The 26,994-nt window shown below is 36.4% G+C and overlaps 1 long non-coding RNA gene across 1 annotated transcript; it reads right to left on the bottom strand.

Moving 5' to 3' along the window:
- Positions 1 to 24,013: 24,013 nt before the first annotated feature.
- On the bottom strand, positions 24,014 to 26,480 carry LOC123569733 (uncharacterized). The gene is made up of 2 exons (XR_006693517.2): positions 26,359 to 26,480; positions 24,014 to 24,378 (listed from the first exon to the last, which is right to left on the bottom strand). It is a non-coding gene; the product is annotated as an uncharacterized lncRNA (long non-coding RNA).
- Positions 26,481 to 26,994: the final 514 nt, after the last annotated feature.

Raw genomic sequence — 26,994 nt, 5'->3', positions numbered from 1 at the left:
TCCTCTAAAATTGATAGATCACCATCCTTATTTTTAGCTTGTGAAGAAATTTTGTCTACTGTTATTAAAACTGTAATCTTTATTCACACACAACCATAAATGTATATACTTAAAAGTAAACAAAAGAAAAGTTTTAAACAAAAATAAATGTGGGTACAATTTCCCAAAAGCAAAATGATTTTCTGCAGGGCACGGTGGCTCATGCCTGTAATCCAAGCACTTTGGGAGGTCGAGGCAGGTGGATCACGAGGTCAGGAGTTCGATTAGCCTGACCAACATGGTGAAACCCCGTCTCTACTAAAAATACAAAAATTAGCCAGGCATGGTGGCACACGCCTGTAATTCCAGCTACTCAGGAGGCTGAGGCAGGAGAATCGCTTGAACCCAGGAGGTGGAGGTTGCAGTGAGCCAAGATTGCACCACTGCACTCCAGCCTGGGCAACAGAGTGAGACTCCATCTGAAAAAAAAAAAAAAAAAAGAAATGATTTTCATAATGGATATACCTAAGGAAATAAATGTCTGGTTTACCACCATGGCTAAAATATAAAAACCAGCACAGTTATGGAGTTGCACAGTGAACTTTAGCTAGTTTCTATATTTCTTATTGATAACTCAGTTTTATAAAATTTGCATCTAATATGGGGATTCTCAGTTGTTAGTATTACAATTCATTTTTCTTAATATCTTTCTGCAAAGTCTGACTCCATTTATTAGAAGCAATGAAATTTTTACATCATTTCTTTCATTGTTCTGAAATAAATCCTAAATCACAGGATGTTAAAGTCCAATGTCTAGAATTCATCATTTTTCTTTAATCTGGTGAATTGAATATGTTGATTATCCAAACATTAATACATAAGCCATGTCCAGTATAAGAAAATCACAAAAGTAATGAACTATAGAATTAAAACTAAAAATCACATAAAAGTCATTTTAATATTCTAAAGTATTCCAAAGTCATCACTATAAATATCAATTATATTAATATCTGTATAGATATTTATGTTATAATATGTTGGGCTAAATTTATACTGGCTGGTTCTATATCTTTGAATAATTTTGAATATGAATTTATGCCTCTATTTTATTTATTTTGAAAAAACTTCAGGGAGAAAAAAAATTTGTTGTATTTCAATACTGTGCATGAGATCACCAGAAAATATACATTTTACTTGAATCTCCACAAATTGGCTTCATCTTTTTGAGAAAAGATTGTTTCTGGTTAAGAGTTTATATAACAGAAGTGCTTTTGTTTAGAACACCCCAATTGCTATGCACTATGTCTACTTAATAGAGACAATAAATAAATTATAGCATTCTTTATCACATTATATAATAAATGATACTGATATTTCTTAATTCAATCTTTATATTTGTGGATAGAAAATCTAACCTTATATACTGTATTAGTCCATTTTTATACTGCTGTGAAGAAATACCTGATATTGGGTAATTTATAAAGAAAAAGAGGTTTAATGGACTCACAGTTCCTCATTGCTGGGGAGGCCTCACAATTATGGTGGAAGATAACGGAGGACCAAAGGCACGTCTTACACGGGGGCAGGCAAGAGAGCGTGTGCAGGGGAACTGCCCTTTATAAAACCATCAGATCTCATGAGTCTTACTATCACAAAAATAACACGGGAAAAACCTACTCCCTTGATTCGGTTACCTCCCACTGGGTCTCTCCAATGACAAATGCAAATTCTGGGAGCTACAATTCGAGATGAGACTTGGGTGGGAGCACAGCCAAACCATATACCAAAGTTTTATTTATATATGTCATAGACATGAATATCACAAGTCACTTAACAGTATTCCTATATATCTAAAGATTGTACTTTGGAAATTTGTGATCTAGATGAGATTATAGCACTAATGAAACAAACTTCATTTGAACTTCACTTCCGTAAACTATTTCAAAGGACTGAGCTTTATTAAAACTGTTGGGAGGGTGAATTTGTATAGATTTGAAAATAGTATATGTGAGTTCTATTGCTATTTTTATTTTTATGCTTCTGTTCCTTTTATAAAGTTACTGTTTAACACTAAGCCTAAAGTCATATTTTCTATTTGAACTCATAATCATTAGATTCTCCAGGTTTTTGATTTTACAAATATTTCATTTCCAAAGGAATTGCTTTACTTTATCTTTCAGTGTGTTTTAGTTTGTTTCAGCTCTCAGGTCAGCAACAGACAATTAAAATAAGAAACATTTTCATTGTCAGTGATGCTGATTTCATCAGGACTTAAATAATGCACAAAATTATATTTTGTTAGAAGATGAAGTCTGTGTTTGTTTTATTGTTTCTTTGTAAGTATAGATGATTTATAAACCTTGCACTTCATTTATTTCTCTATACACATGATGTTCCTTGACCATCTGTTTTGGTGCTTCCCACTGTGCTATATTCTGGTATAAATAAAGATGTCAATAAGGGCTTGACCTTGAGGGTTTCATACAATCTGTTAGGGAATTCAAAAATAAATATATAGATGAAATCCAATGGACAAAGTGTGACGTTAGTGTTATACATGCTATCGGCTCACAAGAAAGAGAGTATCTCACTCTTAACAGTAGAACAGCAGAAAACTTCACAAAGAGCACATCTTCTGAATTGAATTTTCAAGAGAGAGTTGGAGTTTGACAGGTAAAGAAAATGGCAAATGTGGTCCAAGTGGAGAGAACTCAATTGTAAACATGTAGAAACATAAAGACCTTGGCCCCTTATAAGAACAGTAACAGATACGGATTGCTTGGCTTGAAAAGTGTAATTGTTAAAACACTATGGTAGGAGCCACGTAGGTTTATACCAGATGTCAAGCTAAAGAGTTAGCACTAGATTATATAGGAAATGTGGTAAAACTTTAATGATTTTATATCAAGAAGACAAATGCTGAGGTTTTTGTTTTAGAAAAATCAGTCTGATCAGTCTGAGCATGAGGAAAAGATGGCAAAGAACAGAAAAGATAACTAAAAGTAATTTACACAGAAAATTACAAAAATCTAGATGAAAGAGAATATGACTTAAAACAGTAGATGATATTGAGAACAGGAGACTCCCAAGAGATTTGGGATACACTTTGGAAATAATAGCTATTAAATAGAGGGCTTATTTTTCTTGCGTTATCAAACAGACTGATGAAGGTAAATTTAATTATCAATCCAGCTATCACAGAGACATGTGTTTGGCAAATGTTGTATGGGTATTTAGAATATCTTACCAAGTTTATTCTCATAAAAATCCATAGTATATTGAGGGGATTAATAAAGAGAAACATAGAGGCATATGGGGATCTCATGTAGTAAGTCAATTTTCTGCTGCAACTTTAACATTTTTTATGCCTATTAGCTCTTGAGTTTTGAAGATATTTAGTATCTATCCATTCTAGACATCTTTCTCTCCCCTTTCGAACTGTAAACATCTAAATTTACACTTGATCTAAAACATTTTTCACAAGTTGCTGAATTAGGAGGCATGTTGATCCGACAGATGTATCAAATCAATTAGCCTGGAGGATCAGAAACAATATTTAGCCATTCAAAGTCAACTGTCATAAGTCACTGTGATTCAGTCACCTGTCATAAGTGCCATCAAATGAAAAAGGGTAAATTTTGTCCTATTTATTCTACCTTGTAATAGCACTATTGTGGTAAAAGAGAAGTACCAAAATGTTTGGTTTTGTTTTCTCATCAGATAAGGGCTGGCTAGAGGTGGTGGGAAACTATTTATACCTGAAGTTTTTCTCTTCAGTAGCCAATAGATAACAAGGCCATTAACTCAGATTGAGGTTAAACAGAGGGTTATTGCTCTGTTTACTTACCTCCTTAGACTTGGGGGCAAATATGTTCAATTTAGAGGATTTTTTTGAGATGTTTGAGATGTATGAAAGACATGTGCTTAAATTGTTTAGCAGATAATTGTGTAGTTGAATAGCAGTCAGATATGACAGCAAAAGCACAGGCAACAAAATGAAATATAGACAAACCGGAGTTAATGGAAAATTTTTTAAACTGTGCATCAAAATATAGTATGAATAAAAAAGCAGCTCACAAAATGGAAGAACATTTTTGCAAAGCATATATCTGATAAAGGATTAATATCCAGAATATATAGAGAACACCTCAAACTTCAAAAAAAGAGAAGATTTAAAAAATGGACAAAGGTATATACCCAGTACTGGGATTGCTGGATCGAATGGTAATTCTGCTTTTAGTTCTCTGAGAATTCACCATACTATTCTCCACAGTGGCTGAACTAATTTACACTCCCACCAACAGCATATAAGTGTTCCCTTTTGTCTGCAACTTCACCAGCATCTGTTACTTTTGTTTACATTTTAATAATAGCCATTCTGACTGGTGTGAGACAGTATCTCATTGTGGTTTTGATTTGCATTTCTCTAAAAATCAGTGGTAATGAGTTTTCCATATGATGGTTAACCACATGTATGTCTTCTTTTGAGAAGTCCCTATTCATTTCCTTCACCCACTTCATAATGGGGTTGTTTTTCTCTTACAAATTTGTTTGTGTTCCTTATAGATGCTGGATATTAGACCTTTGTCAGATGCATAGTTTGCAAATATTTTCCCCCATTCTATAGCTTGTCTGTTTACTCTGTTGATAGTTTATTTTGCTGTGCAAAAACTTACATTTAATTAGATCTTATTTGTCAATTTTTGCTTTTGTTGTGATTGCTTTGGTTCCTTTGTCATGAAATCTTTGCCCGTTCCTATGTCCAAGATGGTAGTGCCTAGGTTGTCTTTCAGGGTTTTTATAGCTTGGAGTTTTAGATTTAAATCTTTAATCCATCTTAAGTTGATTTCTATATATGGTGTAAGGAAGAGGTCCAGCTTCAGTCTTCTGCATATGGCTAGCCAGTTATCCTAGCACGATTTATTGAATAGGGAGTCATTTCCTTATTACTAGTTTTTGTCAGTTTTCTTGAAGATCAGATGGTCATAGATGTGCAGCCTTATTTTTTGGCTCTCTATTCTGTTCCCTTAGTCTATGTGCCTGTGTTTACACCAGTACAATGCTATTTTAGTTACTGTAGCCTTGTAGTATAGTTTGAAATTGGGTAACATGATGCCTCCAGCTTTGTTCTTTTTGCTTAGGATTGCCTTGGCCATTCAATCTCTTTTTGGGTTCCCTATGAATTTTAAATAGTTCTTTCTAGTTCTGTGCAGAATTACATTAGTAGTCTCATGGGAATAGTGTTGAATTTGTAAATTGCCTTGGGCAATATAGCCATTTTAATGATATTGACTTTTCCTAACCATGAGCATGGGATGTTTTCTATTTGCGTGTGTCTTTGTCTTCTCTGATTGCTTTGAGCAGTGTTTTGTAAATTCTTATTGTAGATATCTTTCACCTCCCCAGTTAGCTGTATTCCTAGGTATTTTATTCTTTTTGTGGCATTTGTGAATGAGATTGCCTTTCTAGTTTGGCTCTTGGTTTGACTTTTGTTGATGTATAGGAATGCTAGTGATTTTTGTACATTGATTTTGTATCATGAAGCTTTGCTGAAGTTGTTTATCAGCTGGAGGACCTTTGGGGCCAAGACTATGAGATTTTCTAGATATACATTCATGTCATCTGCAAACAGAGATAGTTTGACTTCCTCTCTTCCTGCTTGGATACCCTTTATTTCTTTATCTTGGCTGATTGCTCTGGCTAGGGCTTCTAATACTATGTTGAATCGAAGTGGTGAGAGAGGGCATCCTTGTCTTGTGCCAGTTTTCATTCTACCATAAAGACACATGCAAGTGAATGTTCATTGCATCAGTATTCACAACAGCAAAGACATGGAATCAACCTAAATGCTCACCAATGAGAGGTGAGGTGTCAGAGAACAAGCTAGAGAACCAGAAGGCAAAGCTGACCAAAGAAGGGCTAAGATTGAACAGTTCTGCCTACAGAGGGAGGAAGAGTTCAAGGCCAAGGAAGCCATGGCACTAGTATCCCATGGCAGCTGCAGCACTGAAGTGGAGAGGGTGACCCAGGAAAAGAGAGACTTTACTCCAGATTTACTTCCCACTGGGCAGGTATGAAGTCTTGGATAACCTCTACGCCTTTGTCTGCAACATCTGGCCAGAAATCTGTAAAACTACTGCATAAATGGATAGGAGAAGAATTGCCTGTTTCATGGATTGGCATTTTACATGCATTCATAAAATATGAAGCTTTAGCAAAGCTTGAATTCTATTCTTACAAAAAGGCATTAAGTTCTTTCTGTATATTATGCATTAGGTCCCTTCACACTTTGGAAAGTAGCAAATCTAGCTTCTTTGTACTGTCTTAGAAGTTATCTAAAGATTTCATCTTTTTAACCTCATATGTCTTAGAAATTTAATGGGTATATTGTCTTCTGTTTCCTATGCCTTTTGGCTGAAGCAACATTGATATATATGTTGCATAGAATTCACATAGTATGAACTCTCAGAGAACTAAAAGCAGAATTACCATTCCATCTAGCAATCCCAGTACTGGGGATTCATCTAGTAAGTCAATTTTCTGCTACAACTTTAACATTTTTTATGCTCATTAGCTCTTGAGTTTTGAAGATATTTAGTATCTATCCTTTCTAGACATCTTTCTCTCCCCAAGCAACATTGACATATATGTTGCTTGAGCCAAAAGGTGTATCTAGTAAAAAAAATTATTTGAAGAAAGAAGGATGTCATATGTTTTTCCCCCTAATGCTGTCTTGAAAGTCAAGGGCTTTATCGCTGAAAAAGTGGCAAATAGTTATTTGTAACATGTGTGAAATGGCAGCCAGCCTTCAAGTAGTTCATTCCTGCTGATGCTTAGAAAAAGGAATACTAGTATAATTGTTTGGGTTGCTTTTAGTTTCTCTTAATCAAAATTGCCAGATGACAGAATTTGACAATTTGTTACATGTTATTAGATGGTGTACCAGTAATCACTTTAAAGTAAAGACTCTTTGTCATGCAAAAAATGGACAAAGACTTGAATAGACATATCTTTAAAAAATACAAATGGCTAATAAGCACATAAAATGATACTCAACATCTCTATTCACTAGGGAAATGCAAATAAAAACTACAATAACACACCACCTCACAACATTAGGGTGGCTACTATCAAAATAGCAGAAAATAGCAGGTAATGGCAAGGATATGAAGTATTTGGAACCCTTCTGCACTGTTGGCAGGAACGTAAAGTGTTATAGCTGCTGTGGAAAACAGTGTGGTTGCTCCTTAAAAAAATTAAATACAGAATTACCATGTAATCCAGAGGTTCCACTTCCAGATATACATACCCAAAAGAAGTGAAAGCAGAGTCTTGAACAGATATGTCTACACCTATGTTCATAGCAGCATTATTTACAGTAGCTAAAACACAGAAACAATCCAAGTGTCCATTGACAGATGAATAAATAACAAATGTGGTATATGCATATGATGGAATATTATGCAGCCTTAAAAAGGAAGAAAACTCTGATATATGCTAGAACACGGAGGAAACTTGAGGGCACTATGCCAAGTGAAATAAGCCATATTCACACACAAAAATGACTGTATGATTCCACTTATATAAGGTTCCTAGAGTAGTCAGAATCATAGAGACAGAAAATAGAATAGTGGTTACCAGGGACTGGGGGAAGAAGAAATAGGAATTGTTTAATGGCTATACAGTTTCACTTTCACACGATGAAAAGAATGTGGCAAATGAACATGCTGGCGATGGTTGCAGACATTATAACTGTATTGAATACTGCTGAATTGCACACTTAAAATCACTAAGATGGCAAATTTTATGTGTATTTTGTTACAATTAAAAAATTGGGGAAAAAGTAGTCAGATATGAAGTCCATCAAAGGAACTAAGAAGAAAGAAATCAGAGAATTAGAGTGGAAGAAAAAGAAATAAACCTTAAAACCAAAGAGAGAAAGAATTTGGATAAATGCCTATTGATCTGAGTCATATTAAAAATCAGAGATTCAACATTACTGTTCCAAGGCACATGATGTTACCTCTGAATGAAAAGGAGGCAGCTATATTTTCTGATGTCGTAATTAACACACATTTGTTTAATGACATTTACATGCAAAATTCTTGAATGGTGGTAAAGTGAAGCCTATATGGAAATATGATCATCTTAATGACATATTATTTATCTTTTTCTTTTTAAAAGGATACAAGTGCAGAATGTGTAGGTTTGTTACATAGGTACACCTGTGCCATGGTGGTTTGCTGCACCTATTAATCCGTCATCTAGGTTTTAAGCCCCTCATGCACTAGCTATTTGTCCTAATGCTCTCCATACATTTTACTTAACCAACAGCTAACAGCCCAGTTAGAATGAAAAGTTGTGTGAGAGAAAAGGAGTTTGTTAAGTTCACCGGCAACCAAGTCTCCAAGACTTGGTAATCATAATTTCTTATAAATCAAAAAATAAGTGATATAACCAAGATAGCTGGAACTGAGATGGGAATTTCTGTGGCATCTGATTAACTGCCAGGAAATGACTGATTCTCTAGAAATCAAAATGAAAAAGGAAATCAAGTAGGTTTATAATATATACCACCACAGATTCTAGGATGCACAGTACTCACCAATTCAACCTTCTTGTGGATTAATTAGCAACATGAATACTCAGCATATATTAATGGTTTACAAGTAAGAAATTACAAACATTCTGCAGGTTCAAAGGATCTCAAAACAGTTCAAGGGACTAGCATAAAACATGGTGATCTTTTAGAAGAGCACACCTGTTACAATTAGACGCTGTCAAAAGCAGTGATTAGAACAGAGAGCATTAAAAATCTGTTGTGTTTGGGTTTTGAGGACGTTACCATTAGAGAAAGTTAGGAAAAGGGCCCTTGAACTCTTCTGACCTCTTTTTTCCCAGACAGAATGAAAAATATAAAAACAAATGCTTAGAACACACAGAATATTCACTGAACAAAACATTTTCCAGCCCAACTTCAAGTAAAAGCCCATTCAGATGAGTGCATAGCTAGCAACATTGAATAGACTTATGAAGTACGCTCGGACAAGAACAGCACCGAGTGTCCTCATGGAGTGAGATGGCAACTGAATTGCAGGTCTTGTGAGTCCGGTTCTCAGAGAAAAGTGGATTCATAATTTTAAACTGTTCCAGAAAAGAAAACTAATGAGAAGTTTGTTTTCCATATAGGTCTTCATTGTCACATTTGTCAGAAGGAGAACTAGAGAAACACAGTATATTTCTCCTCTTCTGAAAATGCAGACATGCCTGTGTATGGGACCGTTCTGTGGCCAGCCAGCCCTGTTATAAGGTTCTCATAACCTAAAATTCATAATTTGTGACCTAATCAGAGCCCATTTACAACATTCACTGCTGGGGAATTGAACTCTTTGAATGAGAAAAGTGCCTCTTTCACATTAAAAGGCCAAGTTACAGTCATTTTCAACCCCTTCTGCAAGCATACCTTGATGATGGCCATGTAATTTAGTTACCTCATTAAAAGTAGTGGCAAAAAGCGCAATTACTTTTGCACCCACTAATGCATGACTTTTTCTCCCTGAATCTCACTTGCTGGATCGTGGAGATACCACTGTGGATTCAGTTCAGTCTTTGGGATGTGAATATTAGGGTTCCTACTGAGGTTTCCTTATGTTGGCACATGAATAAGCAGAATGTACCCTCTGACCCAAACTCCCATGGAAGAGTTGACGCCAATACAGGTGGCTCTCAGAGCAGTGCTTTTAGGGTAGCAGAAGCTATCACAGCAGGCATACTAACCTGAAGAGACTGATGTGCTGGCCTTGACACCCTGAAGTTGGCCAGCCAGCTCTTTTCTACCTGAATAGAACCTTCTATAAGAAGAGGCTATTTCCTCGTGAGGTCTCCAAAAGTTAGAATGCAACCAGAACATTATTTGGTGCGCAAAATGCTGCCTAGATAGATGTTTTTATTTGTATTTTTCATGTGTAGAAGTGAAATTAATGAATAACATTTGTCTCTTTCTAATATGTCCGTGTGTATATATGTGTGTGTATGTGTGTTGTGTATTTTTGTGTATGTATGCACATTCCAGCCAAACTCTCACCAGCTGCTGTTTTATTATCCCATATTTTGACATTTATTTACAGCAAATAGTTTATCCATCTGGCCATAAGGAGAACTTTCATAAACATGAGCATCTGACCATAACATTACTCACACTGCGTTTGTGTTCAAAAACTGTCCCCCAAACCCTTCTTTCTTAGTATTTCATGTTGTATTTTTTAAAAAGAGATTATATAATTATCTTCTACTTGTCCAAAAGACCTGTTACCACAGTTGCCAGGTGATTATTGATTTTGGAAGCAACTTTCAAATTTTAAATGAAGAATGTCATTTAACTTCAGAATAGAAGATAGGCTTAACGTTCATTATAAAACAGACATGATCCACTCTTTGAAAATAGCATAAAATGGTGGGTCAGCCTTCGTCACTTCTGTGATTTGATTCAGTGAACTGTTGCCATAAACTTCAAAGGCACAGGGACAACTTGGAGGCAGTTCAACGGATAGCAACGGAATCAGAGTTTCAGAGCTGGAAGGGACACTCGGATCAATGCATTCTCCTAACTGCACAGAGGAGAAATAGATAGATTGTAAAGATAGCTAAAGAAAATATTCTCAGAAAATAAGTTATTTGTTGTGTTAAAAGAGAAGACAAAATAATATCTTCCAATTACAAATATGTAGATGAAAATAAAGTATAAGGATGTCTTTGCCACTACCCACCACACCACATACATACACACACACACAATCACAATCACAATCACAATCATACTCACATATAACAGCAATATATACCCCAATCAAGACAAAAAAGTGGAAAGAAATTATGCTGTAAGTTGAGCCAAATGCAAAATAAATTAGTAAATGCCCAAGGATGTGAGCTGTTGTTCCGACTATCTGAAGAACTTAAGCATTGAAATCTTTACTTTCTAGTGGTGAAAATATTACAAATATTTGCATGGCAATTTTAGATTTTGAAACACTTTTTTCCACATTTCATTAAGTTGACACAATCATATGACACAGGCATTAATATTCACATTTGTCATACATGAAAACTGAAGGTCAGAGAATATGTAATTTAACAAAACTGCACAGTTTGTAAGTGACAGTATCAGAAATCTATTTAGGTGTTCTGATTTAAGATATTAGCCATTTCTTTGTGTCTAGTGAGCACTTCTTTGGAGATAAAAAATAGTGATTTAAAATAATACTTTGGAAAAAACAGGGCCCTTTCATGACTTTCTTAAAAATAGCAAATGTGGAAACAGGACAAACTAACTGGAAAAGGGGGCTCATCTAGCACTACCTTTTCCTAGAACAGCCGGCAGAAGTGCTTTGGTATCCCTTGATGATAGCACTGCCCTGCCTGTGTGACAACAGAAGAGGTAACAACATATCAACCTATCAAGAGATAATGTGCATAATAACAACCCATCCTAAGCCCAGGCTGGGTTTTAGAAAGGTTGCTGAATCATTTAAAACAAAAAAAAAGGAGTGCTTTACTTCCAACTATGTGGTCAATTTTGGAATAAGTGCGATGTGGTACTGAGAAAAATGTATATTCTGTTGATTTGGGGTGGAGAGTTCTGTAGATGTCTATTAGGTCCACCTGGTGCAGAGTTGAGTTCAATTCCTGGATATCCTCGTTAACTTTCTGCCTCGTTGATCTGTCTAATGTTGACAGTGGGGTGTTAAAGTCTCCCATTATTATTGTATGGGAGCCTAAGTCTCTTTGTAAGTATCTAAGGACTTGCTTTATGAATCTGGGTGCTCCTGTAATCCTAAGCCATGAGAACAAAGCTGGAGGCATCACACTACCTGACTTCAAACTATACTACAAGGCTACAGTAACCAAAACAGCATGGTACTGGTACCAAAACAGAGATATAGACCAATGGAACAGAACAGAGACCTCAGAAATAATACCACACATCTACAGCAATCTGATCTTTGACAAACCTGACAAAAACAAGAAATGGGGAAAGGATTCCCTATTTAATAAATGGTGCTGGGAAAATTGGCTAGCCATAAGTAGAAAGCTGAAACTGGATCCTTTCCTTACTCCTTATATGAAAATTAATTGAAGATGGGTTAGAGACTTAAATGTTAGACTTAAAACCATAAAAGCCCCAGAAGAAAACCTAGGTAATATCATTCAGGACATAGGCATGGGCAAGGACTTCATGTCTAAAACACCAAAAGCAATGGCAATAAAAGCCAAAATTGACAAATGGGATCTAATTAAACTAAAAAACATCTGCACAGCAAAAGAAACTACCATCAGAGTGAACAGGCAACCTACAGAATGGGAGAATATTTCTGCAATCTACTCATCTGACAAAGGGCTAATATCCAGAACCTACAAAGAACTCAATCAAATTTACAAGAAAAAAACTAACAATCCCATCAAAAAGTGGGCAAAGGATATTCATACAGCCAACAGACATATGAAAAAAATGCTCATCATCACTAGCCATCAGAGAAATGCAAATCAAAACCACAATGAGATACCATCTCACACCAGTTAGAATGGTGATCATTAAAAAATCAGGAAACAACAGGCGCTGGAGAGGATGTGGAGAAATAGGAACACTTTTATACTGTTGTTGGGACTGTATACTAGTTCAACCATTGTGGAAAACAGTGTGGCGATTCCTGAAGGATCTAGAACTAGAAATACCATTTGACCCAGCCGTCCCATTACTGGGGATACACCCAAAGGATTATAAATCATGCTGCTATAAAGACACATACACACGTATGTTTATTGTGGCACTATCACAATAGCAAAGACTTGGAATCAACCCAAATGTCCGTCAGCAACAGACTGGATTAAGAAAATGTAGCACATATACACCACGGAATACTATGCAGCCATAAAAAAGGATGAGTTCGTGTCCTTTGTAGGGACATGGATGCAGCTGGAAACCATCATTCTCAGCAAACTATCACAAGAACAGAAAACCAAACACTGCGTGTTCTCACTCATAGGTGGGAATTGAACAATGAGATCACTTAGACACAGGAAGGGGAACATCACACACTGGGTCCTATTGTGGGGAGGGGAGGGTGGAGGGATAGCATTAGGCAATATACCTAATGTAAATGACGAGTTAATGGCTGCAGTACACCAACATGGCACATGCATACATATGTAACAAACCTGCATGTTGTGTACATGTACCCTAGAACTTAAAGTATAATAATAAAAAAAAAAAGTTTAGGTTTTCAAATGATAAATTCAGTTGTTTGGGAAAGAAGACTCAAACCTACATGGTTAATCCCAGGTAAATTAGTGTTGTCTAGTGGAGGAAACACAGGTTTGAGCACAGTCAGATTCATAATCAAATCCAGGCTTAACTCTTCACTCTTGGGTATATTGCTCTATTTATTATTTGCTTTCATTGAACCTCAGTTACACCATCGATAAATGGTGGGAAGTGCCTGTTTCAAAGGGCTAGTCTGAGGCTCAAATGAGATTGCTTGTGTAAACTGCTTTCTACCAGCCCCTGCAAGAGTGCCATTCTGTTATTTTTTGTAGTTATGCACAAGACCTCAACCCCATGCAGACATACTTAGGGTTAGAGTGTTAGCATTAGAAACAGAGTTAGGGTCAGCATTAAGGATTTAGAGATCTTTGTTTTCTTCTCTTAATAATTAGAATGCAGAATTACTTTCTTTTGTGACTGTCATATGACTTACATGCCCAGCAACAGTGACCAACACAACTAAGTTGTTTTAAAAATATGGTTTTTAATATTACTGAATTTCCTGCTGTCCAGTTATTGTCTAGTGCCAAAAACTGCATGTCATAGCTTTTCCCTAGAACTCACTAAAAGAACAGCTACAAAATATTATTTCTACATCTGGAGAATTCAAGTGTGGCATGAGAGTTTAAGTCCTGCATATATGAGTGAATAATGATCCTCCCACATCTGAACAAGCTGTGCAAAATGCTCCAACTGTATACCTCCTGTACTGCTATTTTTCTACAGACAGTGATGTGCTATAAAATAACAAATTATTAAGAATTTGATTATGATCTTGAAAATAGCCTGAATTTAGATTATTTAAACTTTATTTCTATTATTTAAAATCTATGCATGTTCAAATACCCTTTGGCTAAGCTACCAATGAGTGTAGGAATATTTATTGAGCATCTACTGTGAATTAAATATTCTTTATGCATTAGCACTGAATTCTTACCAGATCACATATCAGTATTCTAAGTTATAGATAGACCCAGTAATTGAATGGCTCAAATATAATGCATGCTCATTTCTTGCTTACGTAAGCTACTGGGTGGGTTTTTATGATTACAGCTCTCATCCAGGCCATCATTTAGGGTGAGCTCCTTTCATCCGATGGTTCTGCCATCCCCTACTGCCTCATGATCATTTGAATCCAGTTAGAAGAAGGGAGAATGTCATGTTGAAGGTTTTATGGCCAGGTCTAGAAGAGGCACACAGCCCTTCCACTCCCATTCTGCAGGACAGAATTAGTCACATGTCCATACCCAGTTCAAGGGATGCTGGGAAATGTTTTCTACTTATGTCTAAAGAAAGAGTACCTTAGGCTCATAGTGTTAAATAAATAATTTGTGGTAATGACCAGGTTTTGGGCCCAGGCTTATCTAACTCCAAAGTTCATGTTGTTTCTGCTACCATAAGCTGCCTATCAGATTTTAAGACTTATGTTTCTACCACACTATAGCTCAAAATTTGCTGTACATTTTCTCCTGTTCATCCTGTTACTGGAGAAGCCATAAGTGACTCCTAAATTCAGTATTTTTAGATACACAAATTTCTATTGCAAGTATCTACTTCTCTTTTGATCTTTTAAGTGTGCATTCTAGAAGAGAAACAAATCCACCAATGTTTGTATCAAATATTAAATGAGAGTTACCTAAGACCCAAAAGGCTTGGACCCTCATCTTTTACTCAGGAAAATGTGAGGGTGTCCTAAGAGCAGAAATGCAAGCATTCTACATAAAAATAAACACAACCAGCAGTCAACTACAAGTATAATTGTGTGGAAGCCACAGAAATGCAGTTCTCAGCTCTGATTCAATAGATTCATTCCTGCGGGGAGCACAGCAAGCATGGCTAACAGGCAGCCCCAGCCGACCCCCGTCGGGATTTCCACTGCAGGCACATGGAGACCACACTTCCCTCAGGATTCTCCCAGGCAGATACAGAAGGGACACGAAGGAAGTCCAATCCTGCAGATCCACAGAACCCTCTGATGGGAATCTTTGGCTCAGGAACTCCACATCACTGTGACCAAACATGCTGAGAATAGCACTAGGGTCTGAGAGCCTTCTTGTTAGATCTCCCTTCCTCCTATCCCTTATTTAACATTGTTGGTCTCAGGCCTGCCTTGCCGTACATAGGCCTACCAACGCCTGCTCTTTTATTTTTATGTATTTGTCTCAATAAATCTCGTTTGTCTAATCCTTTTTGAACATTTATTTCTGAGAGGACTTAAATTGATGCAAATATTAAGTTGAACTATGTAGATGCTAAAAGCGCATCAATTTATAAATATACACACTCATATACATACATTTACAGTGAAAGAGAGGGGTGTCTAAGCCCAAAAGTCAGCAAAATGCTTGAAACAACAACAACAGCAGCAAAAAAAAAAAAAAAAAAAAAAAAAAAACCAGGAATAATCTCACTAAAGTCAGGAACAAAACAAGCATAACTACTATAAAAGCCATCATGTAATGTTGTAAATGAGGAACTAAGCAAAAATAAAACAAAATAAAATGAAAAGAATTACAGCAATAAAAATTCAAAGTAAAAAGACTGTTAATTTTACCTGATGTGATTATGTCTGAAAATCACAAAGGGTAATAAAACATACTGCTAACAGTAGGTTCATAAAAATTGCAGAAAACAAAAGTAATACTAACGTTAAAAAATCAGTTGTTTTTATATGTGCAAACAATAGCCAGTCAGAAAATATAATAGAAAGAAAGGTCCTATATGATAAAAGTATATTATAAAGCCCTTAGGAATAAATTTAATAAGATCTGTGTAAATCTATATGAAAACAATTTTAAAACACAATTGAAAAACAAAACTTAAGAACTGAACAAAAGACACTGCATGTGTTCATGGAGAGAATGGCTCAACATCGTACAAGAATTATTTCTCTGTTAAGTTTATTTGCTCCTTTGAAATGTACCCAATAAAATGCCACAATTATTTGGAATTACAACATTAATTGTTGTAATTAATGTAAAACATTAATTACATATCTGTAATAATGTAAAACATTAATACAGATAAATAAACAATGTAGTGAAGAAAGACTTGAAACAGAAGAGCAATGAAGAATTATTGGTTTTAATAGATATCAAAATATTATAAGGCATTAATAAAAAATAATACGGTATTGATGCAGAAATAAGCCATCAAACGTAATTCAGAATCTAGAAAACCTAGCAAAATCCCAATTTGAAAAAATTTCCTTTTAAAAAAAGGGAATTTAGTGTGAGGTAAATGTTGTTTCTCCCTTGTAAAATCAGTAGGGAAAAGGGGACTACTAAAATTTGTAAGAATAACGAAGTAGACATTTGGAAAAAGCATAAAGTTAGATTCATATGCCACATTCTACACCATGATAAATTTCCAGTGATCAAAAATCTATATGTGAATTAATTAAGCTGTGAAACTACTAGAAGAAAACATGGCTAAATTCTTCATAATATTGAAATAAGAAAAGTCTTTTTATTAAGACTCAAAACTCAAAATCCATAAATCTGATAAATTTAACCACATGAGAATCAAAATTTCCTTCAGGTAGAAAGTTTATGCAAAACAAAATCAAGCTAAGTGCAGCTAACTGTCAGGGAACAGGGAAAGGGACTGAAGGGTGCTCAAATTTCCCATTAGGGTCAAGCCTGGTTAATTAAATTAATGAGAAACCAACCCAAATCCCAATAGGAAGGAAATGAACAGACAGTTCACAAAAAAGAAAATGGAAATGATGCTAAACGCATAAAACAATGTTCAGATTTACATATAATGAGTGAAATGCTAAAAGTGAATTCAAATATATTTCTCTCCAGATCTTTTTTTAAAAATGTAGGTTTTGATAACTGACTCTGGGCTATGGTTTGAATGATATTGATTGCTCCAAATTTCATGAAACTTGACCCCCAATGCCACTGTATTAGGAGGTTTGGTCTTTGGGCGGTTACTGAGTCACGAGGGTACTGGCCTCACAGGTGGGATTAGCTGCTCTCATCAAAGGACTTGATGGAGAAAGTTTACCCCTTTTGGCCCTTCCATTCTTCTGCCTCATGAGGATGTCACAAGAGAAGGTGCTATCTGCGAAGCAGGCCCTCGCCACACATCAAACCTGCTGGCACCTTGATCTCAGCCTTTGCAGCCTCCAGAATTGTGAGAAATTTCTGTTCTGCATAAAGTACCTGGTCTCAGGTATTTTGTTATAACAGCAGACTCAGACACCCTGTTATGAGGTTATAGGGAAACAGGTGCTTTCATATATCACTGGGCTAAATTAGTACTATCCTTTCTGAGGGCAAGTTGGCAATGTCATCATTATGAAAATGGACCCAGAAATTACATCCTGGGAATTTAACTGCACAAATATGAAATGATGTAGGGCTCTTTACTGAAGCATCCTTTATGGCCACCAATACGAAACAACTCAGATGGTTAATAAATGATGACAACTTCTCACAATGCAATGTGATACTGCTTAAAGGGAAGGAATGAAAGAACTGTATCCAAACATGGAAATATTTCCTTCCAAAATACTTCAAACAAAGACCAAGATATACAGTAACGTGTGTGATATGATACACATACCTTCTGGACATTTAAAGAAGGAAATAAGAATGCACATGTGTGTATATGTGTACCTGCAAAACCTGCAAAATGAAACCCTGGAAGAAAACATAAGAAACTAATGACAGCGGTTACCCACAGGGGGAGCAGTAAGAGGTGTGCAGATGAGGGATGAAAATGAAGGCAAGACCTTTTATTCTACACATTTTTATAACTTGATTCTGCATTCAATTTTTTGATCATCTATTCAGTTTCTATAATCATAAGAAGAGTACCAGAGCAAGCAAAGGTTAAAATATATATACTCATTTATTTCAAAAATGTTTATTCAACCACCACAGTGTAGCAAGAGCTGAACCAGGCAACGAAGAATAAAAGATGACAATTCCAGTATTTAAGGAGCATACAATCTAGTGAAAGAAACTGACAAGCAATCATGACCTAGATTTAAAACTTGAATGATTGAGCAAAGGAAACTGCACCAGTAAAAACAGAAAAGTCAAAAGGGAAAGGCACTTTAAGAAATAATATAGATGATAGGAAATATTCTATGATTTGATGAAACGAAGGATTTATGCAAATTGAAAATTCCATCAGTTAGTGGATAAAAGACTGGCATTTATAAAGGACTCCAAAACTGGATTTTGAGTGTTATTCTGAGGCTGAAATTCTAGGAGAGAAAGCAAAAAGAGAAGGGAATTCATAGGAAATCCTAGCCAATGTCCACATGTATTGGGTTTAGGACATTCTTCCTTTCATTGAAATTTCTCTTCAAGATTCTGCCCTGAAAAAAGTAGCCTCAATAAACATAGGATTGAAGTATTTTTCATATACTACTAAACAAAAGGCTTAAAACCCATAACAGTCTCTGTCAAAACATCTATCTCTTTAAAATAATCGTAATTTTAAAATCCACAGTAAGATAACTAGTCTATGATATGATATTCCTGAAGCTGTACATCTGACATCTGGTGAGATGTCTAGTACCATTTTATGATTTATGATACAGGAAATATGAAGTTCCTTTGGATACGGTATGATTCATGTAAAAAAGACACTTTGATTCAAATCCATTTACTTTTATTTTTGATCATTCAGAGAAATTATTTCATGTCGCATATTAATTCTTCCAAGAGCCATCTGGTAGGGCACAATGCTAATGAGGCCAAAGTTGCTGGTTCCATCCGTACACTGCAGACAGGCGTCACGGAGGGAGCAGCTTTTTTTTGTACGCGCCTCTAATCAGGTCCAGCTGTCTTCCAATTTTGACATTGGGCACAAAGGGACCCAGGTAAGAGAAGGTGAATTCCTGATGAGGAATCATCATCCACGAAAAGTAGCAGAAATTTCTTAGTTAATCTTACATCTCGCAGCATGACAGGCTGTGGACTCAGTCATCTACTTTTGTCCTTGAGGGGTTTTTTTAATGTAAGACAAGATTATTCAAGTAAGCATATCACAAATGATTCATTCAACCAGGATAAAGGGAAAATGCAAGGTAATGCATGCTCAGTGCCATTGAATTCCTCCGATTTCTCCTAGGCACCGTTAGTGTCAACCAGACAATGCTGTGTTGCTCCTGTTTTAAATCAGAATGTAACTTTACCATGCAGGAAAAGAAAGTCACAAACAAAATGCATTTTCAGACTCCATCAAGAGTTCTGCCAAGCATAGAGATTACAAGTGTAACAATGGCAGCTGTTCCCACTAGTAAGAACAGCTGGGAAAAACAGAACTAGAGTCATTATCTCTCAGATTATGATCTGCTGGAACAATGCCCAAACTATCACCACTGACACTGAGTGACAGCATTTAGCCTCTGATAACCCCATTTAAATTTTCATTTCATTCCACTAAAATGCATTAACAGTGTCACCTATTCAAGAATAAACAAAACATTTCAGAATTATTCCGAAATATATGTGGAAATCCATTTTCTTTTAGAGACTTTGAACTGGCTGTATTCAAGATTAGCAAATACCTTCGTCACTTCATTCCCCTGAGAGACCACCATCTAAAGGAAGCACACTTTTTTGGAAGAGAATAAAATGGATATGTATTGTTAAAGCTATCCATGAAATACAATACAGTTTTGATTATTAGATACCTACACAGTTAGAAATCGGCACCACAATGTCCAGAGGATCGGGGATAGAGAAACCTCCTGTCAATCTTATGCTCTATGGGCATGAATGAGGATTATGAATTCAGAAAGTAAGTTACATTTACAAACCACTCGTGTATACAGAATAATAAATCTATGTGTGACTCTGCAAGAAAGCAAGTAGAATATAAAATAATAAAGAAATAATAGCCCCTCTCTCTATGAAGGAGAAGTTATAGGAATGACAAAGATAGAAGGCAAATGAACAAGAGGATGTCCTAGAAGTCAAGTACAAAGAAACCCTGCTGAGGAGTCAGCAGTGGTCCGTGGCATGTGATGGATGACTCTTCATTTGTACTGCATATGGTCTTAACATCTTTTTGGAAAGTATGAGCAAACAAATGTAAATACTATACTTGTGAGTGCACCATTATAGAAGATAAAACTCCAAAGAATGACTTAAAGGAATTAGAAAAGAGAGCAATGCATTGTGTAAAAGAAATGATATTTATTGTTTCCTGTTATTGAGAATATCATAGAGCAAAGAACAGTCCACCCAGTATCAGGTAGCTGTGGAGATTACTACCTGCAGAATGGCTATGAAAGACTAGATTCTGCAAATATTTGATATTAAATTAAAATCTATCTGGAAAATTGAGACAGGAAAAAAAAAAAACAGGTGGCATCTGTAAACATCATGCATCCCCTTCTGCTTCTGGAATTCCATGTTTAATAGAAAATTTTAATTCAAACACTCTAGGTGACTGATGAGGTTACAGTGACATAGATGATATCCCAAAGCATGAGTTTCAGAATCAGGAAGAACCCAGATTTATCCCGTAAGTCATAGTTGTCAATGTTTTTCAAGTGGTTCCCACATGCTCAGGAAGCTTTTGGTGGGCTGCACATGGATTGTTTTCTCACAAAATTCTCCCAACCCCCCTAAGGTTTCTTATTGTTATCCTCGTTATATAGATGAGGAAAATCTGCCACAGCCATATTAAGTAATTTGGCTAAGGTCACAGAGTTGGTAAGTGGTAAACTATAAAATATCTCACTTCCTCCAAAATGTCACTATCTGGGTGACTACAAGTCACTACACTTCTTGGCATCTCACCATGCTTTTCTGTACAATATGAATGAATCTCATGCTCTACTCACAAGGGTGTTATGGGAGAACATCAAAACCATTGCCTTCTATAAAACAATGGTTCAACGCTGCTGACATCTTTATGACCATCATTAAAGATTATCAAGGACTTGAAACGAAGAGAGAAACAATAATCTTCTTAAATGTCTAAAATGAGGAAATCCTCTTGATTGCAGCTGACTAATAGCTGGGGACTCTTATAAAGCCATCTTCTGTTTACATCGTATGGAAAAGCAGCTACTTGTCCTGAGTTCCACACCTTCCTGCTGTAACCTCCCACTGCGACTTCTCTTTCCCTCCATATTGATTAAATAAACCAAGAAAGTTCTACATATTAGAGGTGCTAAAGAGAGAAGGCAGTAGGTCCAGATAGGGGGAAGGGGCTGGATAGCTGTATATATAATTATTACTCGACTATATTTCTTTCTGCAGGGACCAAGGGAGCCTTAACGTTCCCCTCAGTTTAACTCAACTTTAGTCAGGTTTCTTCCTAACTCTAGGCCCCTGACCTCCTTTTTCATAGAAAAACTTTACTCTAGAACATTTGCAATTGGAAACTCTCTCTGCCTCTTTAAGATATAAATCTTCTCCAAACCTCTTGCAAGTTTTACAACCTACGAATGTCTTTTTCAAGGACCTGGGAGCCATCACTTTGAAATGGCATCATCAAGAAGAGCCCCTATCTCCCACTCTCTGTGAAAGGGCAGGAGCCGAATTTCCATTGGCACCACTTGGGACACACAGGAGGCCTGACCCCACTGACCAACCTCCCCGGTCATGTCATTCAGTACTTTTCCACTAGTTCACCCCAGTGTTTAAAACCTCACCCACCTTTCATTTTAAAGGTGTGGAGTTTAGTCTCCCAATTGCAATAGTCTTGAATAAAGCCTTCCTTGCCTGTGTAACTCTGTCTGTTGCAAGTTTCCTTTGAAAGTGGTGGATTTTACAATCACTTGAGAGAGCAGAAACTAGGCAGAAAGAGGAAAGAAAAATATGTAGTGGATTTTCCGATAAGAGGAAAAAACGGAGGCTGCCTTAGTGTAAACTTTTTATGTAAAAGTGCCAGCACCTCCAAGACATCTTGACTGGGTCATGAAAGGAGTCATCCCTGAGCATGCAGACATCATGGGAAGAACTGAAGGTGAAATACGGGGTGGACAAGGCATGAAAAATAAATGATAATAAATTTATGATTTAAATATATTTATATATAATACATTTATAATTTAAATAAGGACAATTATAACATTTATACTCTATAAGAATAATAGGCTTTTATGTAGATTAAAATGCATTTAAATGCAAATTCAAGGCATATTTTTATGGAAATTTATATGTGGTCCTCTTGTCTATTTCATGTATTTGGCTGTGACCTTGTAAAGACCTTAGCAACAATTCCTCCCTACTGCTTTAGAACTGTGAGGCAAGGAAAGGTCTATTGTGAGCTCCTCTTTAAGTAACTGGGTGAAGTTTGGGGGAGGAAAAAGGGTAACTTTCTAATGATCTGAAATTCTGAAATACTTAGGAGTATTTAGAGCAGAGTAATATATTTAGGCCTAAATACTCAAAGGTTTCCCTGGATAGTTTCCATCCTGATGGTCTAGTATGGATTTCAGAGCTCTCAGTAAACATTAAAACCCAGTGCCTACCCAGGGTCATTGATGGAGCCTGGGGAACAGAGCTGACCTTTTTGTGGCAGATGAATCCTTTGAAAGTGTCTGACACTCCTTGCAAGAACAGCACGTGCCTATACCATGTCCCTTCCACCAAGAGAGCTTTGGGTTAGAACTCAGATGAATTTATATTTAAAATTCTAGCTATGAGAGCTTGGGCAAACAAGACAACTTATCGAAGCTTTAGGTCCCCAATATATAGATTAATTGATAGGTGACTGATACAGATAGAGTTCCTTTGAGAGAAACAAAAATCTCTACTAAAGAGAGGTGTTGATGCTTACTGCCATATGTGGCACAGAGAAGGCATTCAGTGTAGGCAGCTTCTATGGTCATTATTACTGTTACTACTGTGATTTTTTCAATTTTTTAAATTCCCATTTACCGATAATAAAAGTCCCACCTCACTTGACTTTAGGTTCCTGGATATGTGTGTGTTCCTCAGATACCCAAAGTGTGATTTTACTTGTCAGAGAAGGGAATTTCAAGGAGCTTTGGGCCTAGATAAATTAATGTCTTCTATGCAGCGTTTATGATAATGATACATACACATGATTTTCTCAGTAAATGCATTTGAATGACTCTCCAAGTTTGATGCTGTATTAGTTTTCTAGGGCTGCTATAACAAAGTACCATAGACTGAGTGGCTTAAACAAAAGAAATGTATTTCACAGTTCTGAAGACTAGAACTCCAAAAGCTGGGTGCTGGCAGGGTTGGTTTCTTATGGAAATGCCTCTCTCCTTGAGAGGCACTTATTATGGACAGGCCTCTCTCCTGGTCTTGTAGATGGTCATCCTCTCCCCGTGTCTTCATATAATCTTCCCTCTGCATCCAAATTCCCTTATCAGGATGCCCATCTTGTCAGATTAGAGCTGACCCTAGTGGTCTCATTTTAATTTAATTCTTTCTATGAAGACCCTGTCTCCAAATATGGACACATTCTGAGGTACTGACCCCAACGTGAATTTTGTGGGGGACACAGTTTAGCCCATAACACACGACTTAACTTTATACATGTCTATTTGATCTAATTTTCTACTTAGTGGCCTTTTATTTTCCACCTCATCAATTATATTTTCCCAATATTTATCACTTTTGATCATTATTAATTATTGAAGCACCTTTAAATTTAATCTGATACAAAAATGCCCTAGACCAGGTACCAGGTAGAGCAGGCTGGGATCTCACATAAGAATATATGGTAGAAAGAATTAGAATTTTATTTCATAGAGAGTAAGCCCCAAGTATTTTCTTTCTTTATAACCTCCAGTGTCATGCAGTACAGTCAACTCACAGCACATGCCTGTGGGAAAGATGAGTGAGTCAATGAATCAATTAGCAGGATTCAAAGAGCAACAGCTGACATTTATAATCCCTCTTCTAAGCACACAGAATAATCGTGTTGCCTTGTTGAAGACTCTTTAGAGTTGCCTGGCTGGGGAATCTTTAGTTTGAGAGAGAGCCTGGGGACTCACACTCATCATGGAGTAGCCTGAACTGCATCTTGAGATTTGCCAGTGTTTCCTGAGTAATCTGAGCATTGCTCTAGCAGTGTGAAGTTATGTCAGGGACATAAAAAGCCAAGGTCTCCAGTATACCCTGGGGAGAATGAAGACAAGAACATCACACCATTTAAATGATTAAAGCAAGAAATTCAATAGTGAAAAGTGATATGGCATTGCATTTTCCCTTTAAAAGGATGAATTCTGTTTACTTTGACCAAGAGCAGGCTTAATTTAAAAACAGGGTGGTGATCCAGTTTATACCAAAATACCAATATATTCAAATAATAAAGTAAATTAGCCCTTCTGATAAAAATAAGATCTTATCAAAATGCTAACCACTGTGGCATATCTACAAAGAGAATATTGCATAAGTTCAAAATTGTCCAATTCCATGGAGAAAGCTTTTATCTAGTTTCTTACACACTTGTAGCTTCCTTAACTCCACAGTTTATCCCATCTGTAGTTTCCAAATCCCTATGTGTTCATTTTCTTTTCCACTTGAGAACCGAATAATTAAGATACATATGTACATGATATCTAGATAGACACATAAATATCCATAGATAAAATAATAAAAATCCTAATATCTAGCTAGCTAAAGAGTATTGTTCCCAGTACACATTTCAGTTATCTTAAATGTTTGCTTTTTTTTGTGGGTTTATTCTTTGGGTGGGAGTGCCTTGGTTTTTGTTTTTATTTTTAACAAAGACAAAAGAGAAAGAGGAGAGAAAAGATAATTGCACATTCTAAGTGTTTTATCAGAGTCTGAGAGTAGAGGCTGTGTTATGATTCCTGGTGGAAATCTGTTTTCATCACAAATCACCTCACAGTATGATGCAATTTATCATGATTGTCATCCTAGACTCAAGGGGGAGCAGAAATAGAATTCCAGCAGCTCTGTGCATAAGGACCTATGTACTCAAGTGCATGGTTAAACCTCAGTGAAATCGTTGCCATCATTGGGTGCCAGCCACCGGCTACTGACAGTAGTTTTCCCCAACTGCCCAACTTTTAAGAGGCTGGTTTAAATTCACATCAATCAATAAATATTTAGGGCAAAAATCACTCAAGTGCATAAACATACCACCCCAAACTCAGCAACACAATACTATATGCATTTCCAATTCTTTATGTAGACAGGACATTTTACAGTTAGTTCTTCCTTTTTTCTTTTTTTTTTAACTGCATTTTAATGCCCCAGGTTTGTTTAAACTTCTGTCAGAATGTTGACTCAGACCGAGATTTTATTTTTAATTCAGGAAAGAAGAGGATATAATGTCTTTAAAAGAAGAAGGAAATTCGGTGAGTTTTCTGCAATTAGCACCATAGAAGTCAGTTAAGATGCCTTCTGGAAATTTCCAATAGATAGGGGTAAGTTAGAATGACAGCAGGCAGCAAATGAAAACAGCACTTGGCAATTTGGGAATCGTTTTTTGTGACAAACTATCTGGTAGGCAACAATTTTGGCTTTCTCTAAACTTGTATAACTTGCTGTTATTTTGGCTGATTTTGATCATTAACACAATTGCACATAGAGAACTGTCAGTAAAATTAACTTCGGGCTGAATTCACGCCTACTTTCCCACCTCATTCTACTTAAGTACTTTCAGAAATCCCATGCTTTCTTCTAGAAACTTTGAAGCAAAAAGAGCTAGAAAGGAAGGTGGCCAGACTGCTACACCTCCCCTCCTTCCCATCATTATAGATCAAGCACTTAAAGTGAAGTTTAGACCTCAAGTCTATCTCTCCAATTCATGCTTTCCTATAGACTGGATTTTTTAGTTCAAGTTTATCTGGCTAAAATATAAGTATATATTCATATCACTAAATAGAAAGACAACGGTCCACAAATGTGCTCCACTTTCTGTTTCCTACCTTTAAAAAGTTGTATCATTATCCAGTTGCTCAATTCATAGCCTAGGTCTTCTCTTCCTTCTCTTTTTCTATGGTAACACTTAACTAATCACTTTTTTTTGTTTGTTTGTTTCAAATTTTCCTTTTCCCGTATCTCTTGCATCTGCCCATCTTTTCCATGTGCCAACAACATCCAGTGCAGACCTCAGTCATTCCCTACCTGTTTATTGCAATCGCTGTGAAGAAGCTGTCTTCCTCGAGCCACCCTTACACATTAATTCTATGATGCAGCTACTCATCTTTCCAACATGAAAATCTCTTCATGTCACTTTTACAAAGACTCCGCATAAAAATCCAAATGACATGGGATAGTTAACAAACCCTCATGACTTGTCCCCAGCAAACCTCTCCAGCCTCATTTGTCGCTTCCTTAACTAACCTTGAGCCCCAGTATTCGGCTACTCACTGGTGCCCAGAGCAGCCATGATTTCTTTACCCTCTTGTCATTTTCCCTGTGCTTGGAGCTTCAACTCCTTCCCCTGCTTCAGTTCTTCCTTGGTTTCTTGTAGAAGTCAGTTCTTGCAGAAAACCTGTGACAGTAGAAAACTTGTGACTGTATCTCCAGCAGGGTACTGTGAATCCTGTGTACTCCTTAAATAATTTCTTGCAAAAGGGGCTTACTTTTATATTCCATCTCCCTCTACCTTAAAAGCTCCTTAAGAGCAGGAATTCTTTTTCATCATCATTTATTACTGAATCCTGAGTATATAATGTAACACCAGGGCCATAGAAATTTCATGCTTTATAAATATTGTTCAAAGAATGAACGAAGAGATGGCAGAGGAAGATGTCTTAG

The sequence above is a fragment of the Macaca fascicularis genome, chromosome 17, assembly GCF_037993035.2.
Source record: "Macaca fascicularis isolate 582-1 chromosome 17, T2T-MFA8v1.1".
NCBI lineage: Eukaryota > Metazoa > Chordata > Mammalia > Primates > Cercopithecidae > Macaca > Macaca fascicularis.
Note: the sequence above shows the minus strand (reverse complement) of the source record. Positions and strands in the feature narration are given on the sequence as shown.